At 40.0% G+C, this 25,543-nt stretch overlaps 61 non-coding genes across 61 annotated transcripts; 39 read left to right on the top strand and 22 right to left on the bottom strand.

The window, feature by feature from the left end:
• Window positions 1-833: 833 nt before the first annotated feature.
• On the bottom strand, window positions 834-906 carry Trnaa-agc (transfer RNA alanine (anticodon AGC)). Its single transcript has one exon. It is a non-coding gene; the product is annotated as a tRNA-Ala (tRNA).
• Window positions 907-1,409: 503 nt separating this feature from the next.
• On the top strand, window positions 1,410-1,491 carry Trnas-gcu (transfer RNA serine (anticodon GCU)). The gene has a single exon. It is a non-coding gene; the product is annotated as a tRNA-Ser (tRNA).
• A 3-nt stretch (window positions 1,492-1,494) lies between these two features.
• On the top strand, window positions 1,495-1,566 carry Trnaa-cgc (transfer RNA alanine (anticodon CGC)). Its single transcript has one exon. It is a non-coding gene; the product is annotated as a tRNA-Ala (tRNA).
• A 718-nt stretch (window positions 1,567-2,284) lies between these two features.
• On the top strand, window positions 2,285-2,357 carry Trnam-cau (transfer RNA methionine (anticodon CAU)). The gene has a single exon. It is a non-coding gene; the product is annotated as a tRNA-Met (tRNA).
• Window positions 2,358-3,214: 857 nt separating this feature from the next.
• Trnas-gcu (transfer RNA serine (anticodon GCU)) lies at window positions 3,215-3,296 on the top strand. The gene has a single exon. It is a non-coding gene; the product is annotated as a tRNA-Ser (tRNA).
• Window positions 3,297-3,299: 3 nt separating this feature from the next.
• Window positions 3,300-3,371, top strand: Trnaa-cgc (transfer RNA alanine (anticodon CGC)). Its single transcript has one exon. It is a non-coding gene; the product is annotated as a tRNA-Ala (tRNA).
• A 721-nt stretch (window positions 3,372-4,092) lies between these two features.
• Trnam-cau (transfer RNA methionine (anticodon CAU)) lies at window positions 4,093-4,165 on the top strand. Its single transcript has one exon. It is a non-coding gene; the product is annotated as a tRNA-Met (tRNA).
• Window positions 4,166-4,235: 70 nt separating this feature from the next.
• Trnaa-ugc (transfer RNA alanine (anticodon UGC)) lies at window positions 4,236-4,308 on the bottom strand. Its single transcript has one exon. It is a non-coding gene; the product is annotated as a tRNA-Ala (tRNA).
• A 137-nt stretch (window positions 4,309-4,445) lies between these two features.
• On the bottom strand, window positions 4,446-4,518 carry Trnaa-agc (transfer RNA alanine (anticodon AGC)). Its single transcript has one exon. It is a non-coding gene; the product is annotated as a tRNA-Ala (tRNA).
• Window positions 4,519-5,022: 504 nt separating this feature from the next.
• Trnas-gcu (transfer RNA serine (anticodon GCU)) lies at window positions 5,023-5,104 on the top strand. Its single transcript has one exon. It is a non-coding gene; the product is annotated as a tRNA-Ser (tRNA).
• Window positions 5,105-5,107: 3 nt separating this feature from the next.
• Trnaa-cgc (transfer RNA alanine (anticodon CGC)) lies at window positions 5,108-5,179 on the top strand. Its single transcript has one exon. It is a non-coding gene; the product is annotated as a tRNA-Ala (tRNA).
• Window positions 5,180-5,900: 721 nt separating this feature from the next.
• On the top strand, window positions 5,901-5,973 carry Trnam-cau (transfer RNA methionine (anticodon CAU)). The gene has a single exon. It is a non-coding gene; the product is annotated as a tRNA-Met (tRNA).
• Window positions 5,974-6,043: 70 nt separating this feature from the next.
• Trnaa-ugc (transfer RNA alanine (anticodon UGC)) lies at window positions 6,044-6,116 on the bottom strand. The gene has a single exon. It is a non-coding gene; the product is annotated as a tRNA-Ala (tRNA).
• Window positions 6,117-6,253: 137 nt separating this feature from the next.
• Trnaa-agc (transfer RNA alanine (anticodon AGC)) lies at window positions 6,254-6,326 on the bottom strand. The gene has a single exon. It is a non-coding gene; the product is annotated as a tRNA-Ala (tRNA).
• A 504-nt stretch (window positions 6,327-6,830) lies between these two features.
• Trnas-gcu (transfer RNA serine (anticodon GCU)) lies at window positions 6,831-6,912 on the top strand. The gene has a single exon. It is a non-coding gene; the product is annotated as a tRNA-Ser (tRNA).
• Window positions 6,913-6,915: 3 nt separating this feature from the next.
• Trnaa-cgc (transfer RNA alanine (anticodon CGC)) lies at window positions 6,916-6,987 on the top strand. The gene has a single exon. It is a non-coding gene; the product is annotated as a tRNA-Ala (tRNA).
• A 719-nt stretch (window positions 6,988-7,706) lies between these two features.
• Window positions 7,707-7,779, top strand: Trnam-cau (transfer RNA methionine (anticodon CAU)). The gene has a single exon. It is a non-coding gene; the product is annotated as a tRNA-Met (tRNA).
• A 70-nt stretch (window positions 7,780-7,849) lies between these two features.
• Window positions 7,850-7,922, bottom strand: Trnaa-ugc (transfer RNA alanine (anticodon UGC)). Its single transcript has one exon. It is a non-coding gene; the product is annotated as a tRNA-Ala (tRNA).
• Window positions 7,923-8,059: 137 nt separating this feature from the next.
• Trnaa-agc (transfer RNA alanine (anticodon AGC)) lies at window positions 8,060-8,132 on the bottom strand. The gene has a single exon. It is a non-coding gene; the product is annotated as a tRNA-Ala (tRNA).
• Window positions 8,133-8,636: 504 nt separating this feature from the next.
• Trnas-gcu (transfer RNA serine (anticodon GCU)) lies at window positions 8,637-8,718 on the top strand. Its single transcript has one exon. It is a non-coding gene; the product is annotated as a tRNA-Ser (tRNA).
• Window positions 8,719-8,721: 3 nt separating this feature from the next.
• Trnaa-cgc (transfer RNA alanine (anticodon CGC)) lies at window positions 8,722-8,793 on the top strand. The gene has a single exon. It is a non-coding gene; the product is annotated as a tRNA-Ala (tRNA).
• Window positions 8,794-9,514: 721 nt separating this feature from the next.
• Trnam-cau (transfer RNA methionine (anticodon CAU)) lies at window positions 9,515-9,587 on the top strand. Its single transcript has one exon. It is a non-coding gene; the product is annotated as a tRNA-Met (tRNA).
• Window positions 9,588-9,657: 70 nt separating this feature from the next.
• On the bottom strand, window positions 9,658-9,730 carry Trnaa-ugc (transfer RNA alanine (anticodon UGC)). The gene has a single exon. It is a non-coding gene; the product is annotated as a tRNA-Ala (tRNA).
• Window positions 9,731-9,867: 137 nt separating this feature from the next.
• On the bottom strand, window positions 9,868-9,940 carry Trnaa-agc (transfer RNA alanine (anticodon AGC)). The gene has a single exon. It is a non-coding gene; the product is annotated as a tRNA-Ala (tRNA).
• Window positions 9,941-10,444: 504 nt separating this feature from the next.
• Window positions 10,445-10,526, top strand: Trnas-gcu (transfer RNA serine (anticodon GCU)). The gene has a single exon. It is a non-coding gene; the product is annotated as a tRNA-Ser (tRNA).
• Window positions 10,527-10,529: 3 nt separating this feature from the next.
• Trnaa-cgc (transfer RNA alanine (anticodon CGC)) lies at window positions 10,530-10,601 on the top strand. Its single transcript has one exon. It is a non-coding gene; the product is annotated as a tRNA-Ala (tRNA).
• A 719-nt stretch (window positions 10,602-11,320) lies between these two features.
• Trnam-cau (transfer RNA methionine (anticodon CAU)) lies at window positions 11,321-11,393 on the top strand. The gene has a single exon. It is a non-coding gene; the product is annotated as a tRNA-Met (tRNA).
• Window positions 11,394-11,463: 70 nt separating this feature from the next.
• Window positions 11,464-11,536, bottom strand: Trnaa-ugc (transfer RNA alanine (anticodon UGC)). Its single transcript has one exon. It is a non-coding gene; the product is annotated as a tRNA-Ala (tRNA).
• A 137-nt stretch (window positions 11,537-11,673) lies between these two features.
• Window positions 11,674-11,746, bottom strand: Trnaa-agc (transfer RNA alanine (anticodon AGC)). The gene has a single exon. It is a non-coding gene; the product is annotated as a tRNA-Ala (tRNA).
• Window positions 11,747-13,367: 1,621 nt separating this feature from the next.
• Window positions 13,368-13,448, top strand: Trnas-gcu (transfer RNA serine (anticodon GCU)). Its single transcript has one exon. It is a non-coding gene; the product is annotated as a tRNA-Ser (tRNA).
• Window positions 13,449-13,453: 5 nt separating this feature from the next.
• Trnaa-cgc (transfer RNA alanine (anticodon CGC)) lies at window positions 13,454-13,525 on the top strand. Its single transcript has one exon. It is a non-coding gene; the product is annotated as a tRNA-Ala (tRNA).
• A 720-nt stretch (window positions 13,526-14,245) lies between these two features.
• On the top strand, window positions 14,246-14,318 carry Trnam-cau (transfer RNA methionine (anticodon CAU)). The gene has a single exon. It is a non-coding gene; the product is annotated as a tRNA-Met (tRNA).
• A 70-nt stretch (window positions 14,319-14,388) lies between these two features.
• Trnaa-ugc (transfer RNA alanine (anticodon UGC)) lies at window positions 14,389-14,461 on the bottom strand. The gene has a single exon. It is a non-coding gene; the product is annotated as a tRNA-Ala (tRNA).
• A 137-nt stretch (window positions 14,462-14,598) lies between these two features.
• On the bottom strand, window positions 14,599-14,671 carry Trnaa-agc (transfer RNA alanine (anticodon AGC)). Its single transcript has one exon. It is a non-coding gene; the product is annotated as a tRNA-Ala (tRNA).
• Window positions 14,672-15,175: 504 nt separating this feature from the next.
• On the top strand, window positions 15,176-15,257 carry Trnas-gcu (transfer RNA serine (anticodon GCU)). Its single transcript has one exon. It is a non-coding gene; the product is annotated as a tRNA-Ser (tRNA).
• Window positions 15,258-15,260: 3 nt separating this feature from the next.
• On the top strand, window positions 15,261-15,332 carry Trnaa-cgc (transfer RNA alanine (anticodon CGC)). The gene has a single exon. It is a non-coding gene; the product is annotated as a tRNA-Ala (tRNA).
• A 720-nt stretch (window positions 15,333-16,052) lies between these two features.
• On the top strand, window positions 16,053-16,125 carry Trnam-cau (transfer RNA methionine (anticodon CAU)). Its single transcript has one exon. It is a non-coding gene; the product is annotated as a tRNA-Met (tRNA).
• A 280-nt stretch (window positions 16,126-16,405) lies between these two features.
• On the bottom strand, window positions 16,406-16,478 carry Trnaa-agc (transfer RNA alanine (anticodon AGC)). The gene has a single exon. It is a non-coding gene; the product is annotated as a tRNA-Ala (tRNA).
• A 504-nt stretch (window positions 16,479-16,982) lies between these two features.
• On the top strand, window positions 16,983-17,064 carry Trnas-gcu (transfer RNA serine (anticodon GCU)). The gene has a single exon. It is a non-coding gene; the product is annotated as a tRNA-Ser (tRNA).
• A 3-nt stretch (window positions 17,065-17,067) lies between these two features.
• On the top strand, window positions 17,068-17,139 carry Trnaa-cgc (transfer RNA alanine (anticodon CGC)). Its single transcript has one exon. It is a non-coding gene; the product is annotated as a tRNA-Ala (tRNA).
• Window positions 17,140-17,860: 721 nt separating this feature from the next.
• Trnam-cau (transfer RNA methionine (anticodon CAU)) lies at window positions 17,861-17,933 on the top strand. Its single transcript has one exon. It is a non-coding gene; the product is annotated as a tRNA-Met (tRNA).
• A 280-nt stretch (window positions 17,934-18,213) lies between these two features.
• Window positions 18,214-18,286, bottom strand: Trnaa-agc (transfer RNA alanine (anticodon AGC)). Its single transcript has one exon. It is a non-coding gene; the product is annotated as a tRNA-Ala (tRNA).
• Window positions 18,287-18,790: 504 nt separating this feature from the next.
• On the top strand, window positions 18,791-18,872 carry Trnas-gcu (transfer RNA serine (anticodon GCU)). Its single transcript has one exon. It is a non-coding gene; the product is annotated as a tRNA-Ser (tRNA).
• A 3-nt stretch (window positions 18,873-18,875) lies between these two features.
• Window positions 18,876-18,947, top strand: Trnaa-cgc (transfer RNA alanine (anticodon CGC)). The gene has a single exon. It is a non-coding gene; the product is annotated as a tRNA-Ala (tRNA).
• A 719-nt stretch (window positions 18,948-19,666) lies between these two features.
• Trnam-cau (transfer RNA methionine (anticodon CAU)) lies at window positions 19,667-19,739 on the top strand. Its single transcript has one exon. It is a non-coding gene; the product is annotated as a tRNA-Met (tRNA).
• A 70-nt stretch (window positions 19,740-19,809) lies between these two features.
• Trnaa-ugc (transfer RNA alanine (anticodon UGC)) lies at window positions 19,810-19,882 on the bottom strand. Its single transcript has one exon. It is a non-coding gene; the product is annotated as a tRNA-Ala (tRNA).
• A 137-nt stretch (window positions 19,883-20,019) lies between these two features.
• Window positions 20,020-20,092, bottom strand: Trnaa-agc (transfer RNA alanine (anticodon AGC)). Its single transcript has one exon. It is a non-coding gene; the product is annotated as a tRNA-Ala (tRNA).
• Window positions 20,093-20,596: 504 nt separating this feature from the next.
• Window positions 20,597-20,678, top strand: Trnas-gcu (transfer RNA serine (anticodon GCU)). Its single transcript has one exon. It is a non-coding gene; the product is annotated as a tRNA-Ser (tRNA).
• Window positions 20,679-20,681: 3 nt separating this feature from the next.
• Window positions 20,682-20,753, top strand: Trnaa-cgc (transfer RNA alanine (anticodon CGC)). The gene has a single exon. It is a non-coding gene; the product is annotated as a tRNA-Ala (tRNA).
• Window positions 20,754-21,476: 723 nt separating this feature from the next.
• Trnam-cau (transfer RNA methionine (anticodon CAU)) lies at window positions 21,477-21,549 on the top strand. Its single transcript has one exon. It is a non-coding gene; the product is annotated as a tRNA-Met (tRNA).
• A 70-nt stretch (window positions 21,550-21,619) lies between these two features.
• Trnaa-ugc (transfer RNA alanine (anticodon UGC)) lies at window positions 21,620-21,692 on the bottom strand. Its single transcript has one exon. It is a non-coding gene; the product is annotated as a tRNA-Ala (tRNA).
• Window positions 21,693-21,829: 137 nt separating this feature from the next.
• On the bottom strand, window positions 21,830-21,902 carry Trnaa-agc (transfer RNA alanine (anticodon AGC)). The gene has a single exon. It is a non-coding gene; the product is annotated as a tRNA-Ala (tRNA).
• Window positions 21,903-22,406: 504 nt separating this feature from the next.
• Window positions 22,407-22,488, top strand: Trnas-gcu (transfer RNA serine (anticodon GCU)). The gene has a single exon. It is a non-coding gene; the product is annotated as a tRNA-Ser (tRNA).
• A 3-nt stretch (window positions 22,489-22,491) lies between these two features.
• Window positions 22,492-22,563, top strand: Trnaa-cgc (transfer RNA alanine (anticodon CGC)). Its single transcript has one exon. It is a non-coding gene; the product is annotated as a tRNA-Ala (tRNA).
• Window positions 22,564-23,284: 721 nt separating this feature from the next.
• Window positions 23,285-23,357, top strand: Trnam-cau (transfer RNA methionine (anticodon CAU)). The gene has a single exon. It is a non-coding gene; the product is annotated as a tRNA-Met (tRNA).
• Window positions 23,358-23,427: 70 nt separating this feature from the next.
• On the bottom strand, window positions 23,428-23,500 carry Trnaa-ugc (transfer RNA alanine (anticodon UGC)). Its single transcript has one exon. It is a non-coding gene; the product is annotated as a tRNA-Ala (tRNA).
• A 137-nt stretch (window positions 23,501-23,637) lies between these two features.
• Trnaa-agc (transfer RNA alanine (anticodon AGC)) lies at window positions 23,638-23,710 on the bottom strand. Its single transcript has one exon. It is a non-coding gene; the product is annotated as a tRNA-Ala (tRNA).
• A 504-nt stretch (window positions 23,711-24,214) lies between these two features.
• Window positions 24,215-24,296, top strand: Trnas-gcu (transfer RNA serine (anticodon GCU)). Its single transcript has one exon. It is a non-coding gene; the product is annotated as a tRNA-Ser (tRNA).
• A 3-nt stretch (window positions 24,297-24,299) lies between these two features.
• Trnaa-cgc (transfer RNA alanine (anticodon CGC)) lies at window positions 24,300-24,371 on the top strand. The gene has a single exon. It is a non-coding gene; the product is annotated as a tRNA-Ala (tRNA).
• A 721-nt stretch (window positions 24,372-25,092) lies between these two features.
• On the top strand, window positions 25,093-25,165 carry Trnam-cau (transfer RNA methionine (anticodon CAU)). Its single transcript has one exon. It is a non-coding gene; the product is annotated as a tRNA-Met (tRNA).
• A 280-nt stretch (window positions 25,166-25,445) lies between these two features.
• On the bottom strand, window positions 25,446-25,518 carry Trnaa-agc (transfer RNA alanine (anticodon AGC)). The gene has a single exon. It is a non-coding gene; the product is annotated as a tRNA-Ala (tRNA).
• Between the last annotated feature and the right edge of the window lie 25 nt (window positions 25,519-25,543).

Genomic DNA, 25,543 nt, shown 5'->3' with positions numbered 1-25,543 from the left:
TAATATTGATGGTTGTAAACGAGCCTTGATGGCGCAGTAGGCAACGCGTGAGTCTCATAATGGTGGCAAGCACAATGTCACTACACAATTAAGTACAGATTATTGACATAGTAAAACAGACAGGTGTTCCGTTCTATGTGCATCCTCTCAGACTTGTTACAGATGAATCTCTGATTACAGATGAATTCAGATCTTGTTAAAGATGAAAGTAGCTAAAATTGGGTTTTTTAGACCAAAAATTTCAGTGTTTATTTTGCGCCACTGTAAAAAAAGTTTGAATCGTGATTTTTTGATGACATTTTATGGAATGGTAGTTCAAAGCATACTAAATTGACATGCAAAATTTCCGAGAGCCTCATGGAAGATTTTCGAGTAATCACTCGTTTAGTAAATTCACTGTATAATAAAACAAACAAAGATTTTACGGCATTTTTTGGTGTTTGACGCTTCCTTAAAAAGCGCAAGGCATCATCTGTCATTAATTGCAATTACTCGAAAAATCGTGTTTGGGGCTCAATAAACTTTGCTTATAAGATAATGTCAAAGAGCATAGGCAGATTTTTCATCTTAGGTCGTAAACGATGCAACGCTTAAACATATTTTATTGGAGTAGTATGTTATAAAATGGAAACGCCTAATTTCCCTTATATAACATGGGATTGCAATGGTATTATTGCTTGTTCTAAACGAGTCTCGATGGCGCAGTAAGCAGCACGTGAGTCTCATAATCTCAAGGTCGTGAGTTCGATCCTCACTCGAGGCACATACAATCTTTTGATAAAAAGTTTCAAACTAATCCATCCATTGATCGACAAAAATCAACTTATGTAAATTGGAGGTGCCGGGCATCGATCCCGGTACCTCGCGCATGCTAAGCGCGCGCTCTACCATATGAGCTACACCCCCTCCCAGCAACGTTCGCACATCTTCAATATATTTTGAAAGTCTTCATATTTCATCTCAAAATAGTAATAGGAATATATGAACGAAATCGATTTGAGCCTGCACAGTACACCCAGGTTTGGTTAAATTCGTGTAGCTTTTCGGTGTCGTCACTGTACATCTTCTTTGATATCACAAAAATATAGTCTACTAATACTCAAATCATCGGATGGCCTAGTATTTGTTCTTTTTTAGTTCCTGAGTAAGATTGTTCCAAAGAACGCAGTTTGAAAACAGAAAAATTTACAAACGCCACTGCCTGAGTGTGACGATGGTGGCAAGCACAATGTCACTACAGAATGAAGTACAGATTATTGACATAGTCAAACAGATAGGTGTTCCGTTCTATGTGCATCCTCTCAGACTTGTTCATGATGAATCTCTGCTTCATAAGTAGACAAATCTATGTACGTAGTGTTTTGAAAATGTACATGTCCTGAACGTTATGGCCAGATTGTTTTCATATCGACGAGGTGGCCGAGTGGTTAAGGCGATGGACTGCTAATCCATTGTGCTCTGCACGCGTGGGTTCGATTCCCATCCTCGTCGGCTAGGGATGTAGCTCAGTGGTAGAGCGCACGCTTCGCATGTGTGAGGCCCCGGGTTCAATTCCTGGCATCTCCAGAAATTTAATAAAACTTCACTTTACGTTTGTGAAGGCCTAATTTCTTTGTTTTGGTTTATTAAGGAGGCGTCAAACCCCTAAAATTAAGATCTTTATGAATTTGTTGTACTCCTACGTAGGGCTTTACAAAACCTATTTAGACCAATCAGAAGGTAACACTGTTGGTGTTGTTTTCTAGGCTGGGAATTACCCTAGCACTTGTCGCGTGCAGAATTAGGCTAAAAATTAGCATGAAAGTAGCTAATATTGGGTTTTTTAGACCAAAAATTTCAGTGTTTATTTTGCGCCTCTGTAAAAAAAGTTTGAATAGTGGTTTTTTGATGACATTTTATGGAATGGTAGTTCAAAGCATACTAAATTGACATGCAAAATTTTCGATAGCCTCATGGAAGATTTTCTAGTAATCACTCGTTTAGTAAATTCACTGTATAATAAAACAAACAAAGATTTTACGGCATTTTTTGGTGTTTGACGCTTCCTTAAAAAGCGCAAGGCATCATCTGTCCTTAATTGCAATTACTCGAAAAATCGTGTTTGGGGCTCAATAAATTTTGCTTATAAGATAATGTCAAAGAGCCTAGGCAGTTTTTTATCTTAGGTCGTAAACGATGCAACGCTTAAACATATTTTATTGGAGTAGTATGTTATAAAATGGAAACGCCTGATTTGCCTTATATAACATGGGATTGCAATGGTATTATTGCTTGTGCTAAACGAGCCTCGATGGCGCAGTTGGCAGCGCGTGAGTCTCATAATCTCAAGGTCGTGAGTTCGATCCTCACTCGAGGCACATACAATCTTTTGATAAAAAGTTTCAAACTAATCCATCCATTGATCGACAAAAATCAACTTATGTAAATTGGAGGTGCCGGGCATCGATCCCGGTACCTCGCGCATGCAAAGCGCGCGCTCTACCATATGAGCTAAACCCCCGCCAATCCCAGTTTCTATAACGGCGTGCTATGTTCAATCACTCACGACAAACTCAAACCCAGTCGCTTCTTCAAAAATCAGTGCGATTTTGTATCCATTTTCATTTAGATTTAAACGAAAATCAGTAAAATGTTTCTTGGAGTTGCCGGGTATCGATCCCGGTACCTCACGCATGCTAAGCGCGCGCTCTACCATTTGAGCTACACCCCCTCGCAACAAAGTTCGCACATCTTCCATGTATTTTCAAAGTCTTCATATTTCATCTCAAAATAATAATAGGAATATACGAATGAAACCGATTAGAACACTACACAGTACACCCAGGTTTGGTTAAATTCGTGTAGCTTTTCGGTGTCGTCACTGTACATCTTCTTTGATATCACAAAAATATAGCCTACTAATACTCAAATCATCGGATGGCCTAGTGTTTGTTCGTTTTTAGTTCCTGAGTAAGATTGTTCCAAAGACCGCAGTTTGAACCCAGAAAAATTTACAAACGCCACTGCCTGAGTGTGACGATGGTTGGAAGCATAATGTCACTACAGAATGAAGTACAGATTATTGACATAGTCAAACAGATAGGTGTTCCGTTCTACGTGCATCCTCTCAGACTTGTTACAGATGAATCTCTGCTTCATATGTAGACAAATCTATGTACGTAGTGTTTTGAAAAATTACATGTCCTGAACGTTATGGCCAGATTGTTTTCATATCGACGAGGTGGCCGAGTGGTTAAGGCGATGGACTGCTAATCCATTGTGCTCTGCACGCGTGGGTTCGAGTCCCATCCTCGTCGGCTGGGGATGTAGCTCAGTGGTAGAGCGCACGCTTCGCATGTGTGAGGCCCCGGGTTCAATTCCTGGCATCTCCAGAAATTTAATAAAACTTCACTTCACGTTTGTGAGTGCCTAATTTCTTTGTTTGGTTTATTAAGGAGGCGTCAAACCCCTAAAACTAAGATCTTTATGAATTTGTTGTACTCCTACGTAGGGCTTTAAAAAACCTATTTAGACCAATCAGAAGGCAGCACTGTTGGTGTTGTTTTCTAAGCTGGGAATTACCCTAGCACTTGTCGCGTGCAGAATTAGGCTAAAAATTAGCATGAAATTAGCTAAAATTGGGTTTTTTAGACCAAAAATTTCAGTGTTTATTTTGCGCCTCTGTAAAAAAAGTTTGAATCGTGTTTTTTTTTGATGACATTTTATGGAATGGTAGTTCAAAGCATACTAAATTGACATGCAAAATTTCCGAGAGCCTCATGGAAGATTTTCTAGTAATCACTCGTTTAGTAAATTCACTGTATAATAAAAGAAACAAATATTTTACGGCATTTTTTGGTATTTGACGCTTCCTTAAAAAGCGCAAGGCATCATCTGTCATTAATTGCAATTACTCGAAAAATCGTGTTTGGAGCTCAATAAATTTTGCTTATAAGATAATGTCAAAGAGCATAGGCAGTTTTTTTTATCTTAGGTCGTAAACGATGCAACGCTTAAACATATTTTATTGGAGTAGTATTTTATAAAATGGAAACGCCTGATTTGCCTTATATAACATTGGATTGCAATGGTATTATTGCTTGTCCTAAACGAGCCTTGATGGCGCAGTAGGCAGCGCGTGAGTCTCATAATCTCAAGGTCGTGAGTTCGATCCTCACTCGAGGCACATACAATCTTTTGATAAAAAGTTTCAAACTAATCCATCCATTGATCGACAAAAATCAACTTATGTAAATTGGAGGTGCCGGGCATCGATCCCGGTACCTCGCGCATGCAAAGCGCGCGCTCTACCATATGAGCTACACCCCCGCCAATCCCAGTTTCTATAACGGCGTGCTATGTTCATTCACTCACGACAAACTCAAACCCAGTCGCTTCTTCAAAAATCAGTGGGATTTTGTATCCATTCTCAGTTAGATTTAAACGAAAATCAGTAAAATGTTTCTTGGAGGTGCCGGGTATCGATCCCGGTACCTCGCGCATGCTAAGCGCGCGCTCTACCATTTGAGCTACACCCCCTCGCAACAAAGTTCGCACATCTTCCATGTATTTTCAAAGTCTTCATATTTCATCTCAAAATAATAATAGGAATATACGAATGAAACCGATTAGAGCACTGCACAGTACACCCAGGTTTGGTTAAATTCGTGTAGCTTTTCGGTGTCGTCACTGTACATCTTCTTTGATATCACAAAAATATAGCCTACTAATACTCAAATCATCGGATGGTCTAGTGTTTGTTCTTTTTTAGTTCCTGAGTAAGATTGTTCCAAAGACCGCAGTTTGAACCCAGAAAATTTTACAAACGCCACTGCCTGAGTGTGACGATGGTGGCAAGCACAATGTCACTACAGAATGAAGTACAGATTATTGACATAGTCAAACAGATAGGTGTTCCGTTCTATGTGCATCCTCTCAGACTTGTTACAGATGAATCTCTGCTTCATATGTAGACAAATCTATGTACGTAGTGTTTTGAAAAATTACATGTCCTGAACGTTATGGCCAGATTGTTTTCATATCGACGAGGTGGCCGAGTGGTTAAGGCGATGGACTGCTAATCCATTGTGCTCTGCACGCGTGGGTTCGAGTCCCATCCTCGTCGGCTGGGGATGTAGCTCAGTGGTAGAGCGCACGCTTCGCATGTGTGAGGCCCCGGGTTCAATTCCTGGCATCTCCAGAAATTTAATAAAACTTCACTTCACGTTTGTGAGTGCCTAATTTCTTTGTTTGGTTTATTAAGGAGGCGTCAAACCCCTAAAACTAAGATCTTTATGAATTTGTTGTACTCCTACGTAGGGCTTTAAAAAACCTATTTAGACCAATCAGAAGGCAGCACTGTTGGTGTTGTTTTCTAAGCTGGGAATTACCCTAGCACTTGTCGCGTGCAGAATTAGGCTAAAAATTAGCATGAAATTAGCTAAAATTGGGTTTTTTAGACCAAAAATTTCAGTGTTTATTTTGCGCCTCTGTAAAAAAAGTTTGAATCGTGTTTTTTTTTGATGACATTTTATGGAATGGTAGTTCAAAGCATACTAAATTGACATGCAAAATTTCCGAGAGCCTCATGGAAGATTTTCTAGTAATCACTCGTTTAGTAAATTCACTGTATAATAAAAGAAACAAATATTTTACGGCATTTTTTGGTATTTGACGCTTCCTTAAAAAGCGCAAGGCATCATCTGTCATTAATTGCAATTACTCGAAAAATCGTGTTTGGAGCTCAATAAATTTTGCTTATAAGATAATGTCAAAGAGCATAGGCAGTTTTTTTTATCTTAGGTCGTAAACGATGCAACGCTTAAACATATTTTATTGGAGTAGTATTTTATAAAATGGAAACGCCTGATTTGCCTTATATAACATTGGATTGCAATGGTATTATTGCTTGTCCTAAACGAGCCTTGATGGCGCAGTAGGCAGCGCGTGAGTCTCATAATCTCAAGGTCGTGAGTTCGATCCTCACTCGAGGCACATACAATCTTTTGATAAAAAGTTTCAAACTAATCCATCCATTGATCGACAAAAATCAACTTATGTAAATTGGAGGTGCCGGGCATCGATCCCGGTACCTCGCGCATGCAAAGCGCGCGCTCTACCATATGAGCTACACCCCCGCCAATCCCAGTTTCTATAACGGCGTGCTATGTTCATTCACTCACGACAAACTCAAACCCAGTCGCTTCTTCAAAAATCAGTGGGATTTTGTATCCATTCTCAGTTAGATTTAAACGAAAATCAGTAAAATGTTTCTTGGAGGTGCCGGGTATCGATCCCGGTACCTCGCGCATGCTAAGCGCGCGCTCTACCATTTGAGCTACACCCCCTCGCAACAAAGTTCGCACATCTTCCATGTATTTTCAAAGTCTTCATATTTCATCTCAAAATAATAATAGGAATATACGAATGAAACCGATTAGAGCACTGCACAGTACACCCAGGTTTGGTTAAATTCGTGTAGCTTTTCGGTGTCGTCACTGTACATCTTCTTTGATATCACAAAAATATAGCCTACTAATACTCAAATCATCGGATGGTCTAGTGTTTGTTCTTTTTTAGTTCCTGAGTAAGATTGTTCCAAAGACCGCAGTTTGAACCCAGAAAATTTTACAAACGCCACTGCCTGAGTGTGACGATGGTGGCAAGCACAATGTCACTACAGAATGAAGTACAGATTATTGACATAGTCAAACAGATAGGTGTTCCGTTCTATGTGCATCCTCTCAGACTTGTTACAGATGAATCTCTGCTTCATATGTAGACAAATCTATGTACGTAGTGTTTTGAAAAATTACATGTCCTGAACGTTATGGCCAGATTGTTTTCATATCGACGAGGTGGCCGAGTGGTTAAGGCGATGGACTGCTAATCCATTGTGCTCTGCACGCGTGGATTCGAGTCCCATCCTCGTCGGCTGGGGATGTAGCTCAGTGGTAGAGCGCACGCTTCGCAGGTGTGAGGCCCCGGGTTCAATTCCTGGCATCTCCAGAAATTTAATAAAACTTCACTTCACGTTTGTGAGGGCCTAATTTCTTTGTTTGGTTTATTAAGGAGGCGTCAAACCCCTAAAACTAAGATCTTTATGAATTTGTTGTACTCCTACGTAGGGCTTTAAAAAACCTATTTAGACCAATCAGAAGGCAGCACTGTTGGTGTTGTTTTCTAGCCTGGGAATTACCCTAGCACTTGTCGCGTGCAGAATTAGGCTAAAAATTAGCATGAAATTAGCTAAAATTGGGTTTTTTAGACAAAAAATTTCAGTGTTTATTTTGCGCCTCTGTAAAAAAAGTTTGAATCGTGTTTTTTTTATGACATTTTATGGAATGGTAGTTCAAAGCATACTAAATTGACATGCAAAATTTCCGAGAGCCTCATGGAAGATTTTCGAGTAATCACTCGTTTAGTAAATTCACTGTATAATAAAAGAAACAAAGATTTTACGGCATTTTTTGGTGTTTGACGCTTCCTTAAAAAGCGCAAGGCATCATCTGTCATTAATTGCAATTACTCGAAAAATCGTGTTTGGAGCTCAATAAATTTTGCTTATAAGATAATGTCAAAGAGCCTAGGCAGTTTTTTTTATCTTAGGTCGTAAACGATGCAACGCTTAAACATATTTTATTGGAGTAGTATTTTATAAAATGGAAACGCCTGATTTGCCTTATATAACATGGGATTGCAATGGTATTATTGCTTGTCCTAAACGAGCCTTGATGGCGCAGTAGGCAGCGCGTGAGTCTCATAATCTCAAGGTCGTGAGTTCGATCCTCACTCGAGGCACATACAATCTTTTGATAAAAAGTTTCAAACTAATCCATCCATTGATCGACAAAAATCAACTTATGTAAATTGGAGGTGCCGGGCATCGATCCCGGTACCTCGCGCATGCAAAGCGCGCGCTCTACCATATGAGCTACACCCCCGCCAATCCCAGTTTCTATAACGGCGTGCTATGTTCATTCACTCACGACAAACTCAAACCCAGTCGCTTCTTCAAAAATCAGTGGGATTTTGTATCCATTCTCAGTTAGATTTAAACGAAAATCAGTAAAATGTTTCTTGGAGGTGCCGGGTATCGATCCCGGTACCTCGCGCATGCTAAGCGCGCGCTCTACCATTTGAGCTACACCCCCTCGCAACAAAGTTCGCACATCTTCCATGTATTTTCAAAGTCTTCATATTTCATCTCAAAATAATAATAGGAATATACGAATGAAACCGATTAGAGCACTGCACAGTACACCCAGGTTTGGTTAAATTCGTGTAGCTTTTCGGTGTCGTCACTGTACATCTTCTTTGATATCACAAAAATATAGCCTACTAATACTCAAATCATCGGATGGTCTAGTGTTTGTTCTTTTTTAGTTCCTGAGTAAGATTGTTCCAAAGACCGCAGTTTGAACCCAGAAAATTTTACAAACGCCACTGCCTGAGTGTGACGATGGTGGCAAGCACAATGTCACTACAGAATGAAGTACAGATTATTGACATAGTCAAACAGATAGGTGTTCCGTTCTATGTGCATCCTCTCAGACTTGTTACAGATGAATCTCTGCTTCATATGTAGACAAATCTATGTACGTAGTGTTTTGAAAAATTACATGTCCTGAACGTTATGGCCAGATTGTTTTCATATCGACGAGGTGGCCGAGTGGTTAAGGCGATGGACTGCTAATCCATTGTGCTCTGCACGCGTGGGTTCGAGTCCCATCCTCGTCGGCTGGGGATGTAGCTCAGTGGTAGAGCGCACGCTTCGCATGTGTGAGGCCCCGGGTTCAATTCCTGGCATCTCCAGAAATTTAATAAAACTTCACTTCACGTTTGTGAGTGCCTAATTTCTTTGTTTGGTTTATTAAGGAGGCGTCAAACCCCTAAAACTAAGATCTTTATGAATTTGTTGTACTCCTACGTAGGGCTTTAAAAAACCTATTTAGACCAATCAGAAGGCAGCACTGTTGGTGTTGTTTTCTAAGCTGGGAATTACCCTAGCACTTGTCGCGTGCAGAATTAGGCTAAAAATTAGCATGAAATTAGCTAAAATTGGGTTTTTTAGACCAAAAATTTCAGTGTTTATTTTGCGCCTCTGTAAAAAAAGTTTGAATCGTGTTTTTTTTTGATGACATTTTATGGAATGGTAGTTCAAAGCATACTAAATTGACATGCAAAATTTCCGAGAGCCTCATGGAAGATTTTCTAGTAATCACTCGTTTAGTAAATTCACTGTATAATAAAAGAAACAAATATTTTACGGCATTTTTTGGTATTTGACGCTTCCTTAAAAAGCGCAAGGCATCATCTGTCATTAATTGCAATTACTCGAAAAATCGTGTTTGGAGCTCAATAAATTTTGCTTATAAGATAATGTCAAAGAGCATAGGCAGTTTTTTTTATCTTAGGTCGTAAACGATGCAACGCTTAAACATATTTTATTGGAGTAGTATTTTATAAAATGGAAACGCCTGATTTGCCTTATATAACATTGGATTGCAATGGTATTATTGCTTGTCCTAAACGAGCCTTGATGGCGCAGTAGGCAGCGCGTGAGTCTCATAATCTCAAGGTCGTGAGTTCGATCCTCACTCGAGGCACATACAATCTTTTGATAAAAAGTTTCAAACTAATCCATCCATTGATCGACAAAAATCAACTTATGTAAATTGGAGGTGCCGGGCATCGATCCCGGTACCTCGCGCATGCAAAGCGCGCGCTCTACCATATGAGCTACACCCCCGCCAATCCCAGTTTCTATAACGGCGTGCTATGTTCATTCACTCACGACAAACTCAAACCCAGTCGCTTCTTCAAAAATCAGTGGGATTTTGTATCCATTCTCAGTTAGATTTAAACGAAAATCAGTAAAATGTTTCTTGGAGGTGCCGGGTATCGATCCCGGTACCTCGCGCATGCTAAGCGCGCGCTCTACCATTTGAGCTACACCCCCTCGCAACAAAGTTCGCACATCTTCCATGTATTTTCAAAGTCTTCATATTTCATCTCAAAATAATAATAGGAATATACGAATGAAACCGATTAGAGCACTGCACAGTACACCCAGGTTTGGTTAAATTCGTGTAGCTTTTCGGTGTCGTCACTGTACATCTTCTTTGATATCACAAAAATATAGCCTACTAATACTCAAATCATCGGATGGTCTAGTGTTTGTTCTTTTTTAGTTCCTGAGTAAGATTGTTCCAAAGACCGCAGTTTGAACCCAGAAAATTTTACAAACGCCACTGCCTGAGTGTGACGATGGTGGCAAGCACAATGTCACTACAGAATGAAGTACAGATTATTGACATAGTCAAACAGATAGGTGTTCCGTTCTATGTGCATCCTCTCAGACTTGTTACAGATGAATCTCTGCTTCATATGTAGACAAATCTATGTACGTAGTGTTTTGAAAAATTACATGTCCTGAACGTTATGGCCAGATTGTTTTCATATCGACGAGGTGGCCGAGTGGTTAAGGCGATGGACTGCTAATCCATTGTGCTCTGCACGCGTGGATTCGAGTCCCATCCTCGTCGGCTGGGGATGTAGCTCAGTGGTAGAGCGCACGCTTCGCATGTGTGAGGCCCCGGGTTCAATTCCTGGCATCTCCAGAAATTTAATAAAACTTCACTTCACGTTTGTGAGGGCCTAATTTCTTTGTTTGGTTTATTAAGGAGGCGTCAAACCCCTAAAACTAAGATCTTTATGAATTTGTTGTACTCCTACGTAGGGCTTTAAAAAACCTATTTAGACCAATCAGAAGGCAGCACTGTTGGTGTTGTTTTCTAGCCTGGGAATTACCCTAGCACTTGTCGCGTGCAGAATTAGGCTAAAAATTAGCATGAAATTAGCTAAAATTGGGTTTTTTAGACAAAAAATTTCAGTGTTTATTTTGCGCCTCTGTAAAAAAAGTTTGAATCGTGTTTTTTTTATGACATTTTATGGAATGGTAGTTCAAAGCATACTAAATTGACATGCAAAATTTCCGAGAGCCTCATGGAAGATTTTCGAGTAATCACTCGTTTAGTAAATTCACTGTATAATAAAAGAAACAAAGATTTTACGGCATTTTTTGGTGTTTGACGCTTCCTTAAAAAGCGCAAGGCATCATCTGTCATTAATTGCAATTACTCGAAAAATCGTGTTTGGAGCTCAATAAATTTTGCTTATAAGATAATGTCAAAGAGCCTAGGCAGTTTTTTTTATCTTAGGTCGTAAACGATGCAACGCTTAAACATATTTTATTGGAGTAGTATTTTATAAAATGGAAACGCCTGATTTGCCTTATATAACATGGGATTGCAATGGTATTATTGCTTGTCCTAAACGAGCCTTGATGGCGCAGTAGGCAGCGCGTGAGTCTCATAATCTCAAGGTCGTGAGTTCGATCCTCACTCGAGGCACATACAATCTTTTGATAAAAAGTTTCAAACTAATCCATCCATTGATCGACAAAAATCAACTTATGTAAAATGGAGGTGCCGGGCATCGATCCCGGTACCTCGCGCATGCAAAGCGCGCGCTCTACCATATGAGCTACACCTCCGCCAATCCCAGTTTCTATAACGGCGTGCTATGTTCATTCACTCACGACAAACTCAAACCCAGTCGCTTCTTCAAAAATCAGTGGGATTTTGTATCCATTTTCAGTTAGATTTAAACGAAAATCAGTAAAATGTTTCTTGGAGGTGCCGGGTATCGATCCCGGTACCTCGCGCATGCTAAGCGCGCGCTCTACCATTTGAGCTACACCCCCTCGCAACAAAGTTCGCACATCTTCCATGTATTTTCAAAGTCTTCATATTTCATCTCAAAATAATAATAGGAATATACGAATGAAACCGATTAGAGCACTGCACAGTACACCCAGGTTTGGTTAAATTCGTGTAGCTTTTCGGTGTCGTCACTGTACATCTTCTTTGATATCACAAAAATATAGCCTACTAATACTCAAATCATCGGATGGCCTAGTGCAGGGATGGCGAACCACTGACCCGCGGGTCACGAAGTGACCCATCACAGATTTTCAGTGACCCACTTGTCTTTTTTAAAATAATGAAATTTAAACAAATATTTAAGCAAAGAATAAATGTTTCACTAAATATTTGTAATAAGGTCCCAACCTATTTTAATCTAGTACCGTACCGAATTGCCATATAGCAGTCTGACACAACTAAAGCCGTAGTAGTGCGTTATCAGTATCACGGCAAGTTACTGGGTGCTTATAACGTAATAAAGCTATTGTGCTCTTGATTGTTAGCAAATCATGTTACATTTTTGTACCCTTTAGTGACTGCATGCCTCTTGGCTGTTCAGGATTAGTGTGGTCTGGTAAGCTGCAAACATTTAATGCCTGCAAGTAGGCCTAAGTTTTTATATTCTGTTGAGTTGGTCTCTTTGTAGGCCTACTTTGTTTTGCACTAGCGGTAGTTGAGTATAGTCTTTCCAGAAACTCTAAAATGAGTATCTTTTACCTAATTTTTAACTGTCAGTTCGTTTGCTAGGCCTAGTAGTGAAAACGATTACAAACAAAAGAAAATTTAAATCTGATACCAGTATTAGTGGTAGGCTATTCCATGATGAGTGGACTTGCAAATTTGGAGTAATCAAGTATGAAGATAAAGCCTTGTGTTGTATTTGCAAAAAAGTTATTATTGCACGTTTAAATCATCTCCTACAAAAAATTGAAATGAAAACGGATATGGATGGTTGTGACTTTCCTGCTGTTGAAAACCATGCTGAAAATATAATTCTTACAGAGTGGAACTCCCTGCCAAATTCGTTTGAAACTATGAAAAGATTTGCGGTAGCTCTGTTAACGTTGTTTGGTTCTTCATATTCGTGTGAATCTTTATTTTCGCACATGAATTTTATACAATCAAGCACACGGAATCGTCTCAGCTCAGATATGAGTGCTGCATGTGTGAAGACTACGATTACCAACTAAGGATAATAAGACTTGCAGAGAAGACGCAGCAGCAAGTTTCGCATTAACATGTAATTAAATGTATGACCCACTTTTGCTTTTTCAAGGATTAAGGTCTCTTTTGTGACCCATGCACTAAAAAAGGTTCGCCATCTCTGGCCTAGTGTTTGTTCTTTTTAGTTCCTGAGTAAGATTGTTCCAAAGACCGCAGTTTGAACCCAGAAAAATTTACAAACGCCACTGCCTGAGTGTGACGATGGTGGCAAGCACAATGTCACTACAGAATGAAGTACAGATTATTGACATAGTCAAACAGATAGGTGTTCCTTTCTACGTGCATCCTCTCAGACTTGTTACAGATGAATCTCTGCTTCATATGTAGACAAATCTATGTACGTAGTGTTTTGAAAAATTACATGTGCTGAACGTTATGGCCAGATTGTTTTCATATCGAGGAAGTGGTCGAGTGGTTAAGGCGATGGACTGCTAATCCATTGTGCTCTGCACGCGTGGGTTCGAGTCCCATCCTCGTCGGCTGGGGATGTAGCTCAGTGGTAGAGCGCACGCTTCGCATGTATGAGGCCCCGGGTTCAATTCCTGGCATCTCCAGAAATTCAATAAAACTTCACTTCACGTTTGTGAGTGCCTAATTTCTTTGTTTGGTTTATTAAGGAGGCGTCAAACCCCTAAAACTAAGATCTTTATGAATTTGTTGTACTCCTACGTAGGGCTTTAAAAAACCTATTTAGACCAATCAGAAGGCAGCACTGTTGGTGTTGTTTTCTAGGCTGGGAATTACCCTAGCACTTGTCGCGTGCAGAATTAGGCTAAAAATTAGCATGAAATTAGCTAAAATTGGGTTTTTTAGACCAAAAATTTCAGTGTTTATTTTGCGCCTCTGTAAAAAAAGTTTGAATCGTGTTTTTTTTGATGACATTTTATGGAATGGTAGTTCAAAGCATACTAAATTGACATGCAAAATTTCCGAGAGCCTCATGGAAGATTTTCTAGTAATCACTCGTTTAGTAAATTCACTGTATAATAAAAGAAACAAAGATTTTACGGCATTTTTTGGTGTTTGACGCTTCCTTAAAAAGCGCAAGGCATCATCTGTCATTAATTGCAATTACTCGAAAAATCGTGTTTGGAGCTCAATAAATTTTGCTTATAAGATAATGTCAAGAAGCATAGGCAGTTTTTTTTATCTTAGGTCGTAAACGATGCAACGCTTAAACATATTTTATTGGAGTAGTATTTTATAAAATGGAAACGCCTGATTTGCCTTATATAACATGCGATTGCAATGGTATTATTGCTTGTCTTAAACGAGCCTCGATGGCGCAGTAGGCAGCGCGTGAGTCTCATAATCTCAAGGTCGTGAGTTCGATCCCCACTCGAGGCACATACAATCTTTTGATAAAAAGTTTCAAACTAATCCATCCATTGATCGACAAAAATCAACTTATGTAAATTGGAGGTGCCGGGCATCGATCCCGGTACCTCGCGCATGCAAAGCGCGCGCTCTACCATATGAGCTACACCCCCGCCAATCCCAGTTTCTATAACGGCGTGCTATGTTCATTCACTCACGACAAACTCAAACCCAGTCGCTTCTTCAAAAATCAGTGGGATTTTGTATCCATTTTCAGTTAGATTTAAACGAAAATCAGTAAAATGTTTCTTAGAGGTGCCGGGTATCGATCCCGGTACCTCGCGCATGCTAAGCGCGCGCTCTACCATTTGAGCTACACCCCTTCGCAACAAAGTTCGCACATCTTCCATGTATTTTCAAAGTCTTCATATTTCATCTCAAAATAATAATAGGAATATACGAATGAAACCGATTAGAGCACTGCACAGTACACCCAGGTTTGGTTAAATTCGTGTAGCTTTTCGGTGTCGTCACTGTACATCTTCTTTGATATCACAAAAATATAGTCTACTAATACTCAAATCATCGGATGGCCTAGTGTTTGTTCTTTTTTAGTTCCTGAGTAAGTTTGTTCCAACGAACGCAGTTTGAACCCAGAAAAATTTACAAACGCCACAGCCTGAGTGTGACGATGGTGGCAAGCACAATGTCACTACAGAATGAAGTACAGATTATTGACATAGTCAAACAGATAGGTGTTCCGTTCTACGTGCATCCTCTCAGACTTGTTACAGATGAATCTCTGCTTCATATGTAGACAAATCTATGTACGTAGTGTTTTGAAAAATTACATGGGCTGAACGTTATGGCCAGATTGTTTTCATATCGACGAGGTGGCCGAGTGGTTAAGGCGATGGACTGCTAATCCATTGTGCTCTGCACGCGTGGGTTCGAGTCCCATCCTCGTCGGCTGGGGATGTAGCTCAGTGGTAGAGCGCACGCTTCGCATGTGTGAGGCCCCGGGTTCAATTCCTGGCATCTCCAGAAATTTAATAAAACTTCACTTCACGTTTGTGAGTGCCTAATTTCTTTGTTTGGTTTATTAAGGAGGCGTCAAACCCCTAAAACTAAGATCTTTATGAATTTGTTGTACTCCTACGTAGGGCTTTAAAAAACCTATTTAGACCAATCAGAAGGCAGCACTGTTGGTGTTGTTTTCTAAGCTGGGAATTACCCTAGCACTTGTCGCGTGCAGAATTAGGCTAAAAATTAGCATGAAATTAGCTAAAATTGGGTTTTTTAGACCAAAAATTTCAGTGTTTATTTTGCGCCTCTGTAAAAAAAGTTTGAATCGTGTTTTTTTTTGATGACATTTTATGGAATGGTAGTTCAAAGCATACTAAATTGACATGCAAAATTTCCGAGAGCCTCATGGAAGATTTTCGAGTAATCACTCGTTTAGTAAATTCACTGTATAATAAAAGAAACAAAGATTTTACGGCATTTTTTGGTGTTTGACGCTTCCTTAAAAAGCGCAAGGCATCATCTGTCATTAATTGCAATTACTCGAAAAATCGTGTTTGGAGCTAAATAAATTTTGCTTATAAGATAATGTCAAAGAGCCTAGGCAGTTTTTTTATCTTAGGTCGTAAACGATGCAACGCTTAAACATATTTTATTGGAGTAGTATTTTATAAAATGGAAACGCCTGATTTGCCTTATATAACATGGGATTGCAATGGTATTATTGCTTGTCCTAAACGAGCCTCGATGGCGCAGTAGGCAGCGCGTGAGTCTCATAATCTCAAGGTCGTGAGTTCGATCCTCACTCGAGGCACATACAATCTTTTGATAAAAAGTTTCAAACTAATCCATCCATTGATCGACAAAAATCAACTTATGTAAATTGGAGGTGCCGGGCATCGATCCCGGTACCTCGCGCATGCAAAGCGCGCGCTCAACCATATGAGCTACACCCCCGCCAATCCCAGTTTCTATAACGGCGTGCTATGTTCATTCACTCACGACAAACTCAAACCCAGTCGCTTCTTCAAAAATCAGTGGGATTTTGTATCCATTTTCAGTTAGATTTAAACGAAAATCAGTAAAATGTTTCTTGGAGGTGCCGGGTATCGATCCCGGTACCTCGCGCATGCTAAGCGCGCGCTCTACCATTTGAGCTACACCCCCTCGCAACAAAGTTCGCACATCTTCCATGTATTTTCAAAGTCTTCATATTTCATCTCAAAACAAAAATAGGAATATACGAATGAAACCGATTAGAGCCATGCACAGTACACCCAGGTTTGGTTAAATTCGTGTAGCTTTTCGGTGTCGTCACTGTACATCTTCTTTGATATCACAAAAATATAGCCTACTAATACTCAAATCATCGGATGGCCTAGTGTTTGTTCTTTTTTAGTTCCTGAGTAAGATTGATCCAAAGAACGCAGTTTGAAAACAGAAAAATTTACAAACGCCACTGTCCGAATGTGACGATGGTGGCAAGCACAATGTCACTACAGAATGAAGTACAGATTATTGACATAGTCAAACAGATAGGTGTTCCGTTCTACGTGCATCCTCTCAGACTTGTTACAGATGAATCTCTGCTTCATATGTAGACAAATCTATGTACGCAGTGTTTTGAAAAATTACATGTGCTGAATGTTATGGCCAGATTGTTTTCAGATCGACGAGGTGGCCGAGTGGTTAAGGCGATGGACTGCTAATCCATTGTGCTCTGCACGCGTGGGTTCGAGTCCCATCCTCGTCGGCTGGGGATGTAGCTCAGTGGTAGAGCGCACGCTTCGCATGTGTGAGGCCCCGGGTTCAATTCCTGGCATCTCCAGAAATTTAATAAAACTTCACTTCACGTTTGTGAAGGCCTAATTTCTTTGTTTGGTTTATTAAGGAGGCGTCAAACCCCTAAAACTAAGATCTTTATGAATTTGTTGTACTCCTACGTAGTAGGGCTTTAAAAAACCTATTTAGACCAATCAGAAGGCAGCACTGTTGGTGTTGTTTTCTAGCCTGGGAATTACCCTAGCACTTGTCGCGTGCAGACTTAGGCTAAATATTAGCATGAAAGTAGCTAAACTTGGGTTTTTAGACCAGATATTTCTGTGTTTATTTTGCGCCTCTGTAAAAAAAGTTTGAATAGTGGTTTTTTGATGACATTTTATGGAATGGTAGTTCAAAGCATACTAAATTGACATGCAAAATTTCCGAGAGCCTCATGGAAGATTTTCGAGTAATCACTCGTTTAGTAAATTCACTGTATAATAAAAGAAACAAAGATTTTACGGCATTTTTTGGTGTTTGACGCTTCCTTAAAAAGCGCAAGGCATCATCTGTCCTTAATTGTAATTACTCGAAAAATCGTGTTTGGAGCTCAATAAACTTTGCTTATAAGATAATGTCAAAGAGCATATGCAGTTTTTTTTAACTTAGGTCGTAAACGATGCAACGCTTAAACATATTTTATTGGAGTAGTATGTTATAAAATGGAAACGCCTGATTTGCCTTATATAACATGCGATTGGAATGGTATTATTGCTTGTTCTAACCGAGCCTCGATGGCGCAGTAGGCAGCGCGTGAGTCTCATAATCTCAAGGTCGTGAGTTCGATCCTCACTCGAGGCACATACAATCTTTTGACAAAAAGTTTCAAACTAATCCATCCATTGATCGACAAAAATCAACTTATGTAAATTGGAGGTGCCGGGTATCGATCCCGGTACCTCGCGCATGCAAAGCGCGCGCTCTACCATATGAACTACACCCCCGCCAATCCCAGTTTCTATAACGGCGTGCTATGTTCATTCACTCACGACAAACTCAAACCCAGTCGCTTCTTCAAAAATCAGTGGGATTTTGTATCCATTTTCAGTTAGATTTAAACGAAAATCAGTAAAATGTTTCTTGGAGGTGCCGGGTATCGATCCCGGTACCTCGCGCATGCTAAGCGCGCGCTCTACCATTTGAGCTACACCCCCTCGCAACAAAGTTCGCACATGTTCCATGTATTTTCAAAGTCTTCATATTTCATCTCAAAACAAAAATAGGAATATACGAATGAAACCGATTAGAGCCATGCACAGTACACCCAGGTTTGGTTAAATTCGTTTAGCTTTTCGGTGTCGTCACTGTACATCTTCTTTGATATCACAAAAATATAGCCTACTAATACTCAAATCATCGGATGGCCTAGTGTTTGTTCTTTTTTAGTTCCTGAGTAAGATTGATCGAAAGAACGCAGTTTGAAAACAGAAAAATTTACAAACGCCACTGTCCGAATGTGACGATGGTGGCAAGCACAATGTCACTACAGAATGAAGTACAGATTATTGACATAGTCAAACAGATAGGTGTTCCGTTCTACGTGCATCCTCTCAGACTTGTTACAGATGAATCTCTGCTTCATATGTAGACAAATCTATGTACGTAGTGTTTTGAAAAGGTACATGTGCTGAATGTTATGGCCAGATTGTTTTCAGATCGACGAGGTGGCCGAGTGGTTAAGGCGATGGACTGCTAATCCATTGTGCTCTGCACGCGTGGGTTCGAGTCCCATCCTCGTCGGCTGGGGATGTAGCTCAGTGGTAGAGCGCACGCTTCGCATGTGTGACGCCCCGGGTTTAATTCCTGGCATCTCCAGAAATTTAATAAAACTTCACTTCACGTTTGTGAGGGACTAATTTCTTTGTTTGGTTTATTAAGGAGGCGTCAAACCCCTAAAACTAAGATCTTTATGAATTTGTTGTACTCCTACGTAGGGCTTTAAAAAACCTATTTAGACCAATCAGAAGGCAGCACTGTTGGTGTTGGTTTCTAGCCTGGGAATTACCCTAGCACTTGTCGCGTGCAGAATTAGGCTAAAAATTAGCATGAAATTAGCTAAAATTGGGTTTTTTAGACCAAAAATTTCAGTGTTTATTTTGCGCCTCTGTAAAAAAAGTTTGAATCGTGTTTTTTTTGATGACATTTTATGGAATGGTAGTTCAAAGCATACTAAATTGACATGCAAAATTTCCGAGAGCCTCATGGAAGATTTTCGAGTAATCACTCGTTTAGTAAATTCACTGTATAATAAAAGAAACAAAGATTTTACGGCATTTTTTGGTGTTTGACGCTTCCTTAAAAAGCGCAAGGCATCATCTGTCATTAATTGCAATTACTCGAAAAATCGTGTTTGGAGATAAATAAATTTTGCTTATAAGATAATGTCAAAGTACCTAGGCAGTTTTTTTATCTTAGGTCGTAAACGATGCAACGCTTAAACATATTTTATTGGAGTAGTATTTTATAAAATGGAAACGCCTGATTTGCCTTATATAACATGGGATTGCAATGGTATTATTGCTTGTCCTAAACGAGCCTCGATGGCGCAGTAGGCAGCGCGTGAGTCTCATAATCTCAAGGTCGTGAGTTCGATCCTCACTCGAGGCACATACAATCTTTTGATAAAAAGTTTCAAACTAATCCATCCATTGATCGACAAAAATCAACTTATGTAAATTGGAGGTGCCGGGTATCGATCCCGGTACCTCGCGCATGCAAAGCGCGCGCTCTACCATATGAGCTACACCCCCGCCAATCTCAGTTTCTATAACGTCGTGCTATGTTCATTCACTCACGACAAACTCAAACCCAGTCGCTTCTTCAAAAATCAGTGGGATTTTGTATCCATTTTCAGTTAGATTTAAACGAAAATCAGTAAAATGTTTCTTGGAGGTGCCGGGTATCGATCCCGGTACCTCGCGCATGCTAAGCGCGCGCTCTACCATTTGAGCTACACCCCCTCGCAACAAAGTTCGCACATCTTCCATGTATTTTCAAAGTCTTCATATTTCATCTCAAAATAATAATAGGAATATACGAATGAAACCGAGTAGAGCACTGCACAGTACACCCAGGTTTGGTTAAATTCGTGTAGCTTTTCGGTGTCGTCACTGTACATCTTCTTTGATATCACAAAAATATAGCCTACTAATACTCAAATCATCGGATGGCCTAGTGTTTGTTCTTTTTTAGTTCCTGAGTAAGATTGATCCAAAGAACGCAGTTTGAAAACAGAAAAATTTACAAACGCCACTGTCCGAATGTGACGATGGTGGCAAGCACAATGTCACTACAGAATGAAGTACAGATTATTGACATAGTCAAACAGATAGGTGTTCCGTTCTACGTGCATCCTCTCAGACTTGTTACAGATGAATTTCTGCTTCATATGTAGACAAATCTATGTACGTAGTGTTTTGAAAAGGTACATGTCCTGAATGTTATGGCCAGATTGTTTTCAGATCGACGAGGTGGCCGAGTGGTTAAGGCGATGGACTGCTAATCCATTGTGCTCTGCACGCGTGGGTTCGAGTCCCATCCTCGTCGGCTGGGGATGTAGCTCAGTGGTAGAGCGCACGCTTCGCATGTGTGAGGCCCCGGGTTCAATTCCTGGCATCTCCAGAAATTTAATAAAACTTCACTTCACGTTTGTGAGTGCCTAATTTCTTTGTTTGGTTTATTAAGGAGGCGTCAAACCCCTAAAACTAAGATCTTTATGAATTTGTTGTACTCCTACGTAGTAGGGCTTTAAAAAACCTATTTAGACCAATCAGAAGGCAGCACTGTTGGTGTTGTTTTCTAGCCTGGGAATTACCCTAGCACTTGTCGCGTGAAGAATTAGGCTAAAAATTAGCATGAAATTAGCTAAAATTGGGTTTTTTAGACCAAAAATTTCAGTGTTTATTTTGCGCCCTTGTAAAAAAAGTTTGAATCGTGTTTTTTTTGATGACATTTTATGGAATGGTAGTTCAAAGCATACTAAATTGACATGCAAAATTTCCGAGAGCCTCATGGAAGATTTTCGAGTAATCACTCGTTTAGTAAATTCACTGTATAATAAAAGAAACAAAGATTTTACGGCATTTTTTGGTGTTTGACGCTTCCTTAAAAAGCGCAAGGCATCATCTGTCATTAATTGCAATTACTCGAAAAATCGTGTTTGGAGCTCAATAAATTTTGCTTATAAGATAATGTCAAAGAGCATAGGCAGTTTTTTTTATCTTAGGTCGTAAACGATGCAACGCTTAAACATATTTTATTGGAGTAGTATGTTATAAAATGGAAACGCCTGATTTGCCTTATATAACATGGGATTGCAATGGTATTTTTGCTTGTCCTAAACGAGCCTCGATGGCGCAGTAGGCAGCGCGTGAGTCTCATAATCTCAAGGTCATGAGTTCGATCCTCACTCGAGGCACATACAATCTTTTGATAAAAAGTTTCAAACTAATCCATCCATTGATCGACAAAAATCAACTTATGTAAATTGGAGGTGCCGGGCATCGATCCCGGTACCTCGCGCATGCAAAGCGCGCGCTCTACCATATGAGCTACACCCCCGCCAATCCCAGTTTCTATAACGGCGTGCTATGTTCATTCACTCACGACAAACTCAAACCCAGTCGCTTCTTCAAAAATCAGTGGGATTTTGTATCCATTTTCAGTTAGATTTAAACGAAAATCAGTAAAATGTTTCTTGGAGGTGCCGGGTATCGATCCCGGTACCTCGCGCATGCTAAGCGCGCGCTCTACCATTTGAGCTACACCCCCTCGCAACAAAATTCGCACATCTTCCATGTATTTTCAAAGTCTTCATATTTCATCTCAAAATAATAATAGGAATATACGAATGAAACCGATTAGAGCACTGCACAGTACACCCAGGTTTGGTTAAATTCGTGTAGCTTTTCGGTGTCGTCACTGTACATCTTCTTTGATATCACAAAAATATAGTCTACTAATACTCAAATCATCGGATGGCCTAGTGTTTGTTCTTTTTTAGTTCCTGAGTAAGTTTGTTCCAACGAACGCAGTTTGAACCCAGAAAAATTTACAAACGCCACAGCCTGAGTGTGACGATGGTGGCAAGCACAATGTCACTACAGAATGAAGTACAGATTATTGACATAGTCAAACAGATAGGTGTTCCGTTCTACGTGCATCCTCTCAGACTTGTTACAGATGAATCTCTGCTTCATATGTAGACAAATCTATGTACGTAGTGTTTTGAAAAATTACATGTGCTGAACGTTATGGCCAGATTGTTTTCATATCGACGAGGTGGCCGAGTGGTTAAGGCGATGGACTGCTAATCCATTGTGCTCTGCACGCGTGGGTTCGAGTCCCATCCTCGTCGGCTGGGGATGTAGCTCAGTGGTAAAGCGCACGCTTCGCATGTGTGAGGCCCCGGGTTCAATTCCTGGCATCTCCAGAAATTTAATAAAACTTCACTTCACGTTTGTGAGGGCCTAATTTCTTTGTTTGGTTTATTAAGGAGGCGTCAAACCCCTAAAACTAAGATCTTTATGAATTTGTTGTACTCCTACGTAGGGCTTTAAAAAACCTATTTAGACCAATCAGAAGGCAGCACTGTTGGTGTTGTTTTCCAGCCTGGGAATTACCCTAGCACTTGTCGCGCGCAGAATTAGGCTAAAAATTAGCATGAAATTAGCTAAAATTGGGTTTTTTAGACCAAAATATTCAGTGTTTATTTTGCGCCTCTGTAAAAAAAGTTTGAATCGTGTTTTTTTTTGATGACATTTTATGGAATGGTAGTTCAAAGCATACTAAATTGACATGCAAAATTTCCGAGAACCTCATGGAAGATTTTCGAGTAATCACTCGTTTAGTAAATTCACTGTATAATAAAAGAAACAAAGATTTTACGGCATTTTTTGGTGTTTGACGCTTCCTTAAAAAGCGCAAGGCATCATCTGTCATTAATTGCCATTACTCGAAAAATCGTGTTTGGGGCTCAATAAACTTTGCTTATAAGATAATGTCAAAGAGCATAGGCAGTTTTTTTTATCTTAGGTCGTAAACGATGCAAAGCTTAAACATATTTTATTGGAGTAGTATTTTATAAAATGGAAACGCCTGATTTGCCTTATATAACATGGGATTGCAATGGTATTATTGCTGGTTCTAAACGAGCCTCGATGGCGCAGTAGGCAGCGCGTGAGTCTCATAATCTCAAGAGCGTGAGTTCGATCCTCACTCGAGGCACATACAATCTTTTGATAAAAAGTTTCAAACTAATCCATCCATTGATCGACAAAAATCAACTTATGTAAATTGGAGGTGCCGGGCATCGATCCCGGTACCTCGCGCATGCAAAGCGCGCGCTCTACCATATGAGCTACACCCCCGCCATACCCAGTTTCTATAATGGCGTGCTATGTTCATTCACTCACGACAAACTCAAACCCAGTCGCTTCTTCAAAAATCAGTGGGATTTTGTATCCATTTTCAGTTAGATTTAAACGAAAATCAGTAAAATGTTTCTTGGAGGTGCCGGGTATCGATCCCGGTACCTCGCGCATGCTAAGCGCGCGCTCTACCATTTGAGCTACACCCCTTCGCAACAAAGTTCGCACATCTTCCATGTATTTTCAAAGTCTTCATATTTCATCTCAAAATAATAATAGGAATATACGAATGAAACCGATTAGAGCACTGCACAGTACACCCAGGTTTGGTTAAATTCGTGTAGCTTTTCGGTGTCGTCACTGTACATCTTCTTTGATATCACAAAAATATAGTCTACTAATACTCAAATCATCGGATGGCCTAGTGTTTGTTCTTTTTTAGTTCCTGAGTAAGTTTGTTCCAACGAACGCAGTTTGAACCCAGAAAAATTTACAAACGCCACAGCCTGAGTGTGACGATGGTGGCAAGCACAATGTCACTACAGAATGAAGTACAGATTATTGACATAGTCAAACAGATAGGTATTCCGTTCTACGTGCATCCTCTCAGACTTGTTACAGATGAATCTCTGCTTCATATGTAGACAAATCTATGTACGTAGTGTTTTGAAAAATTACATGTGCTGAACGTTATGGCCAGATTGTTTTCATATCGACGAGGTGGCCGAGTGGTTAAGGCGATGGACTGCTAATCCATTGTGCTCTGCACGCGTGGGTTCGAGTCCCATCCTCGTCGGCTGGGGATGTATCTCAGTGGTAAAGCGCACGCTTCGCATGTGTGAGGCCCCGGGTTCAATTCCTGGCATCTCCAGAAATTTAATAAAACTTCACTTCACGTTTGTGAGTGCCTAATTTTATTGTTTGGTTTATTAAGGAGGCGTCAAACCCCTTAAACTAAGATCTTTATGAATTTGTTGTACTCCTACGTAGGGCTTTAAAAAACCTATTTAGACCAATCAGAAGGCAGCACTGTTGGTGTTGGTTTCTAGCCTGGGAATTACCCTAGCACTTGTCGCGTGCAGAATTAGGCTAAAAATTAGCATAAAATTAGCTAAAATTGGGTTTTTTAGACCAAAAATTTCATTGTTTATTTTGCGCCTCTGTAAAAAAAGTTTGAATCGTGTTTTTTTTTGATGACATTTTATGGAATGGTAGTTCAAAGCATACTAAATTGACATGCAAAATTTCCGAGAGCCTCATGGAAGATTTTCTAGTAATCACTCGTTTAGTAAATTCACTGTATAATAAAAGAAACAAAGATTTTACGGCATTTTTTGGTATTTGACGCTTCCTTAAAAAGCGCAAGGCATCATCTGTCATTAATTGCAATTACTCGAAAAATCGTGTTTGGAGCTCAATAAATTTTGCTTATAAGATAATGTCAAAGAGCATATGCAGTTTTTTTTATCTTAGGTCGTAAACGATGCAACGCTTAAACATATTTTATTGGAGTAGTATTTTATAAAATGGAAACGCCTAATTTGCCTTATATAACATGGGATTGCAATGGTATTATTGCTTGTCCTAAACGAGCCTCGATGGCGCAGTAGGCAGCGCGTGAGTCTCATAATCTCAAGGTCGTGAGTTCGATCCTCACTCGAGGCACATACAATCTTTTGATAAAAAGTTTCAAACTAATCCATCCATTGATCGACAAAAATCAACTTATGTAAATTGGAGGTGCCGGGCATCGATCCCGGTACCTCGCGCATGCAAAGCGCGCGCTCTACCATATGAGCTACACCACCGCCAATCCCAGTTTCTATAACGGCGTGCTATGTTCATTCACTCACGACAAACTCAAACCCAGTCGCTTCTTCAAAAATCAGTGGGATTTTGTATCCATTTTCAGTTAGATTTAAACGAAAATCAGTAAAATGTTTCTTGGAGGTGCCGGGTATCGATCCCGGTACCTCGCGCATGCTAAGCGCGCGCTCTACCATTTGAGCTACACCCCCTCGCAACAAAGTTCGCACATCTTCC

This window comes from Clavelina lepadiformis, chromosome 7, assembly GCF_947623445.1.
Source record: "Clavelina lepadiformis chromosome 7, kaClaLepa1.1, whole genome shotgun sequence".
Lineage (NCBI taxonomy): Eukaryota > Metazoa > Chordata > Ascidiacea > Aplousobranchia > Clavelinidae > Clavelina > Clavelina lepadiformis.
The sequence above is the reverse complement of the archived record's forward strand: the minus strand, read 5'-3'. Positions and strand labels throughout refer to the sequence as shown.